This window comes from Amblyraja radiata, chromosome 5 (assembly GCF_010909765.2).
Source record: "Amblyraja radiata isolate CabotCenter1 chromosome 5, sAmbRad1.1.pri, whole genome shotgun sequence".
NCBI lineage: Eukaryota > Metazoa > Chordata > Chondrichthyes > Rajiformes > Rajidae > Amblyraja > Amblyraja radiata.
The window spans coordinates 23,197,084-23,203,850 of NC_045960.1; the positions used below are offsets into that span (position 1 = coordinate 23,197,084).

The 6,767-nt window shown below is 44.4% G+C and overlaps 1 long non-coding RNA gene across 1 annotated transcript; it reads left to right on the forward strand.

Moving 5' to 3' along the window:
* The first annotated feature begins 70 nt into the window (after positions 1-70).
* LOC116973091 lies at positions 71-2,531 on the forward strand. Its single transcript, XR_004411996.1, has 3 exons — positions 71-442; positions 1,206-1,281; positions 2,337-2,531. It is a non-coding gene; the product is annotated as an uncharacterized LOC116973091 (long non-coding RNA).
* The last annotated feature ends 4,236 nt before the right edge of the window (positions 2,532-6,767 follow it).

Below are 6,767 nucleotides of genomic sequence, written 5' to 3' on the forward strand. Positions count from 1 at the left end.
GAAGGGGGGAAGGAAGGGGGAGGGAGGAAAGGAAAGAGGAGGGGTAGGAAGGAAGGAAGGAAGGAAAGAAGGAGTGGTGCGGTGAAGAAAAGGCGGTGGATATCAGTTATCCTCGCCCTTCACCTGGTCACAGGACCAGCCTCACAGCAGTTACCAGCCTGTTCTTGGACAGTTCCTAGCCGGGCTGGTTAGTCCGGCTGCAGGCGTTTGCCCGCGGAAACTTTAAAGAGTCAAGGAGGACAAGCCTCGATTTCCGCCTCTCGCCATTTTCTTTACCCTTTTTCTTCACCCCCTCCTTCTACACCCACCCCGACCGACACTCTACCACCCCGGCCCCGGCCATATCGCCAGCACTACACAGTAGGAAGGCGGTGCGTTACCCCGCGTCCAAAATGTTTGTCATAGTTTGTGATTAAAGGAACATTGGAAAAAGAAGGCTCAGGTAAAAATCAAACAATTCTCAGTGATTCCGATAAAGCACAGAGAGGGGTTAAAAGCGGTGAAGGGGCTGTGGTTGCAACTTGAGAGTTGGCAATGTCATTGCACAGCGGGGCATGTTGGGTGGTCGACATCGGTGGGTTTTGTTAACGATGCATTACTGCTCTAATGCTCCGAAGACCAGTGGTAACACGACCCTTGGGCGGGAGACACCGAACAGAAACGCCTCAGACAAACACTCATTTCCCATTCCCAGCGCCTTTTCCCGCTAATCCTAATCTCTCTCCCCCCCCCCCCTTGTTCAACCTGAACTCATGAATTTTAAATAGCTAACAGATATATGAATTCTCCAATTGTAGGTGACCACAAACTTCTTCCTTCATACTCCACCCCTCCCTCGACTCTCACCTCTTTATTCCCCCCTCTACTTCCTTCCTTCCTCTAGCTTCACAATTCGCAACTCTTCAATCCCTTTATCTTCCGCCTTCTGTTTTGTAATCTCTTGTCTGAACTATCCGCCTCTAACCCCCTTATCCACCTCTTACTTGTCAGGCTTTATCCTGACCCTCCTCTCTTCCTGCTTTCCTTCTATCCCCTCGCCCCCATTCTGAAGAAGCATCCCGACCGGAAACACCACCTATCTATGTTCTCCAGAGATGATGTCTGACCCGCTGAGTTACTCCAGCACTTTTATATGTTTTTTTTGTAAACATACATCTGCAGTTCCTTGCTTCTCCTTATTATTAATAAACTTGCTCTTCTTCCAGATGGCCAATCAAGTAAACTTGACCAATCGGCTGCTGAGGCTGAGAGCAGGACTGCTGTTTTCTTTGAGTCGGAAAGGTACATGGACTATCAAGATTCAAATTCAGGATCTCATTTAAAAAAGCTCATGGCTATTTCGCCATCGTTTTGTATATGTGAAGCAACACAAAAATCCCTCCACTTCCTCGCTCCTCAGACCTGGTCCTTTCCAGGCTCCGTAAGTAATATATATCCCTGCATCGTGCAATGACCAGAATCTTCACAGAGCCCATTTGTCCTTCCCCAGCCTCTACCTAACTAACCAAATATGTCTGACATTTTCCATGTTTATTTCATATCTTAATAGACCAGTCAACAACTTAAAAAAAAGATTCATTAACACTTAGAGTGCTTACACAGTTTGCAGTTATTTACAAATATACTTTAAAACACTGGCATCCTTGTCCAGGTACACACCAGCCCCCGTGGCACCAGCCCCCATGGCACCTCCCGCTTCCGGAAGTCCTCCAGAGACCTGGTGCTTTCTTGGCAGCCCAGTCCCTGGAACTTGCTGAGACTCAGAACAGATATGAGGAAGTCCCCCAAATACCCACTCCTGTCCAGGCGCCCAAAGATCAGGAGAGTCCAACTGGAGATGGAGGAGTACCCTTTTCAAATACCGATTGTGAAGAAAGTGCACTAAATGCAGTTATCCCTGAATAGCAGAATCATTAATTGGTCTAGGTCCCCCAGTGATTGCTAAAGCAATGGCATTTGCCACTGAATTCAAAGACAACTTGCCCACAAATCCTGATCAAACTGTGGCAAGTTTCAATCTATCGATTTGACGTAGCTGTGGCGAGATTTCAGGTAACTATGATACTTTTGCTTCTTTAGTCAACACCATTTTTGCCTCTTAGTTCTTGACCCCCTCTACCAATCGAAATAGTTCTCTCTATACATTATCGCTATTACCTTAGTGATTTTTAAACGCCTCAATTAGATCTCCATGAAATCTTATCTATTCCAAGGAGAACCACTCTAAATTCTCCAGTCTACCTATGTAACTAAAGTTCTTCATCCCTGGAGTCATTTTGGGTGATCCTGTCTTGATCCATTAGATTTTGGCTGATCATTTTTTCATCCTCCATTAGGTCTCCATTAGATCCAGTGCCACAAGTGGCCGAACACGTGGAACAGATGCGGCCTGCAGTGGCGCAGAGCAGCAACGGAGGACACCACCACATCGCCTAGCCAGAACGACTTCCAAGCAACGACAACCCCTGCAACTCTGACCCAGAGCCACGCCAGGACAGTGGGACTCGATGGCCAAGTTAAGACTGACATTTCAAAAAAAATTCAGACATGAAGGGTACTAGATGGCACCTAAAACATGGTGTCGTGTATGGACTCGGTGTGGTCTACTATCCTACACACTTATACTTGGTATGATTGCAGCTGCTAATGTATAGCACGATTGTAACTGAATTGTATGCAAAAATAGAATGTCACCATACTTGGGATCACTTGTCAATAAAGTACCATTGAACCATCTAGGGAAGTTAATTCATGCATTCGGGGCAAGTCACACATAGTGAATAAAGAGCTCTGGGAGTGTTGTAGAACAGGGACACCTAGGGATACAGTACACGGCTCCCTGAAAGTGAAGACACATTGAGACAGGGTGGTGAAGGAGGAGTATGACACGTGTGTCTTCATTAGATGGGGCATTGAGTACAAGTGTTGGGCTGCCACGTTACAGCCGCACAAGATATCGGTGAGATTGCCTCTGCGATACTGTGTACTGTTCTGGTTGCCTTATGGGAAAGATGTGATTAACCTGGAGATGGTGCAGAGAAGATTCACAAGGATGTTACTGGACTGGTAAGCTGGAAGAGAGACTGTATGATCTGGGACTGTTTTCTCTGGAGCGAAAGAGGCTGAGGGGTGACCTTAAGAAGTATATAGAGGAATATTAAAAGACATTTGGACAGGAACATGAATGGGAAGAGGTTATGGGGCAGATGCAGGAAAATACAACTAATTTGGATGGGGCATCTTGGTCGGCAAGGTGAGTTAGGCTGAAGAGTCTATTTACGTGCTGTATAGATTTATGACCTTATAACCGTTCTGATACTGACAGTCTAACAATTTTTTAATGTATTTAGTGTCTCAATAATCTCCTCCTTCACTAGTACTTTGGAAGCACTATCTTCCTTGATGGTCAGAAGATTAAATTTAGGACTTTAACTGAGCATATGTGTGCAAGTTCCTATGTTTGACCTTAACAGATCCAGCTCTTCCAGGTACTAGCCTATTACAATTTATGTGACGGTAGAATATATTTAGATTCCCATTTATCATAGGAGCTTTCTTTTTCTCATATGCTTTCCTTGCCTCTAATTATTCTTAACACATTTTAGATACTGCCTCTGCTGTTCCAGTGATGCCAGTTTACATTGGGATAACTGAAATGCCATTTATAACACCTCATCGCTTGTGCACAGCACTGTAATCACCCTGCATATTTGCTCCACTTTATCTCTCCCACTCATTGGCGACCTAGAAAATACACCTAACAGTAAGCATGCAGGTATAGCAGGCAGTGAAGAAAGCTAATGGCATGTTGGCCTTCATAACAAGAGGAGTTGAGTATAGGAGCAAAGAAGTCCTTCTGCAGTTGTACAGGGCCCGAGTGAGACCACACCTGGAGTATTGTGTGCAGTTTTTGTCTCCAAATTTGAGGAAGGACATTCTTGCTATTGAGGGAGTGCAGCGTAGGTTCATGGGGTAAATTCCTGGGATGGCGGGATTGTCATAAGTTGATAGAATGTAGCGACTGGGCTTGTATACACTGGAAGGATGAGAGGGTATCTTATTGAAACATATGATTATTAAGGGATTGGACACACTAGAGGCAGGAAACATGTTCCTAATGTTGGGGGAGTCCAGAACCAAGGGCCACAGTTTAAGAATAAGGGTAGGCCATTTAGAACGGAGATGAGGAAAAACCTTTTCTCCCAGAGAGTTGTGAATCTGTGGAATTCTCTCCCTCGGAAGGCAGTGAAGGCCAATTCTCTGGATGCTGTCAAGAGAGAGTTAGACAGAGCTCTTAAAGTTAGCTAAGTCAAGGGATATGGGGAAAAGGCAGGAACGGTGTACTGATTGTGGATGATCAGCCATGATCACAGTGAATGGCGGTGCAGGCTCGAAGGGCCCAATGGCCTACTCCTGCACCTCTTGTCTGTTGTCTAATGTTCCTTCTGTTGTTTCTTAGCTCCTACAACAGATTCTGTCTTTGACACTATTCTCACTCTCCAGCACTTTTAATCAATCCTGTAGAACCTCCTCCTTTCATTTAATGTTCAGTGCTGCCCCTTATTGGGCAAGTTTCTGTTATTGGCGTCACATCATACTTCCCTGTTTCTTTCAAGACTATAGTGAATTTACATTATTTATCACACTTCATGCATTTGCATCTGTGCATTGTAAGCCATGTTTACTTTAGTTTAGAGAACCAGCATGGAAACAGTCCCTTTGGCTCACCGAGTCCATGCTGACCAGCAATCGTACACTAGTTCTATCCTACACACTGCAGACAATTTACAGAAGCCAATTAACCTACAAACCTGCCTGTCTTTGGAATGTGAAAGGAAACCGGAGCACCGGGAGGAAACCCATGCAGTCACAAAGAGAATGTACCAACTCCGTTCTGGTACATAACTTTGGCCCGCTAGTGTCTATAAGCCAAACTCAATGACACCTGACCAGTGGTCTGCTTGGGCAGGTGCTGCACTGCCCAAAACATGTGTAGCTCCTGGATCTCCTTCGTGTGCATAGCTGCAATAATTTAAAACATGGTCATTGGTTTATAATTGTTACATGTAGCAAGATACAGTGAAAAACGTTGTTTGTGTGCTAACCTCGCTAACCTTGTGTGCAGCCTCGATTCTTGTGGGGTAGTTAAGGAACAGTGCCTCGAAAGCCACCAGCTCGACATCCTGCATTATCTTTTCAAACTTCTTATTTATCTGCTGTTTCTCTTTCCTGGTGCTCTATGTTGTTTAACTCTCTCACTGCTCTTCCTCTTCTGCCTTAAGCCCTCTCCCTTCTTCTTCCTCATCTTCCTTATCAGTTCTTCCTTCTTCTGGGGGTTGCCCTTCCCTGTAGGAGTACTAGAACCCCTTCCTCTTCACGGAATCTGAGTGTCGTAGCTCCTGCTGTTAGTGACTGGTGGCCTGGGCATGGGGGAGGTAGTCTACACTGTTTCCAATTGTTTCTCTCCCCGAATTTGTTCCTTATCCCCCCCCCCCCCCTCTCCGTAACCAAGGTCGTTATGTCAGACAAGGGGTCCCCGGGGATATTTTGCTTAGGTTTCCATTTCTACATACCAATTGTTTAATATTATGTTGGACAACCATATTATCTCTCTTTTTTTAATACATTATGCAATCTTTACGTTTTCCCTGGATCCAAATAACACAAATGCTGTACCAAAGCTCCCACGTACCGAAACTCCCACATGTACCAAAGCTCCCACATTACTCTTATCCCGAGCCTATCCCATTACTGGCCCAAAATATCGGCTTAATACTGCAGACAGCCTACTTAGTCTGAGTCAACAATCCCCAAAATTGTCTTACCTTGCGTTGTCTGTTCTGAAAAATCTTGGCAGGGAACCAGATCACTTCGGATGAAAGACAACAGTGTTCCTGAGTACTCTTAGGAGTTCAGACTCAAGGGGTCTGATAGTGCACTTTCTTCCCCCTTCGAGACCCCGGCCAAACTGTAGCCTCTTACTCAGTCTTCAGCGATTGTTCCCAGCAAGACCTGCTCGACTACGCCAATGTTGTAGTTCAGTTTCTCTTATGCAGACAAAAACGCAAATAAAATCAGTGATCAAGCAGTACAATCTTTATTTCGCAGGCGGGTGTGGTAAAACTCTTTACAGTATGCAGATTACAGACTATACAGAGTTCTCATCCCCACACAAAGGGACAATGATCTCAGTACATGTATATGTACCCCAATAATTGACAATTCAGCAATACCTTATCTACAAAGCATAGTACAGCCTCTTGCTTCTTAAGATTGACAGATCCTTAAGATTGACAGCTTCTTAAGATTGACAGCTTTTTAAGATTGACAGGTTCTTCTGACAGAAGAAGGGTTAGCCATATATGGTTATATGAGAAGGCTATATTTCTGCAGAACAAGCCTTTTGTTTTTTTCTACTTATGACGCACATTATAATCTTATTGTCTGAATTCTCTCTCAATGTTTATATTATAGAGGAGACATTCATGAAGCTGTGCTTCTTATCTCACTTATGTTATTGGAAAGGGAACATCAACAGTTTGTTAGCTTTGTTACTGAAAGTAAAGGTTAGTGCGTTTTGCTGGCTTTGCAATTTAATAGGAGAAGCTTAAAGCTTGTCTTAGTTTCAGCAGAATCTATTTTGTAAGTTTAAATCTTTTTAACTTCCACACCTACACCAATCTCTGGTTCCCACTTGCTATAAGAAGACCACTGTCATCATGGTGTCAAAGAAAGACAAGGTAACGTGCCTTAATGACTACCACCTG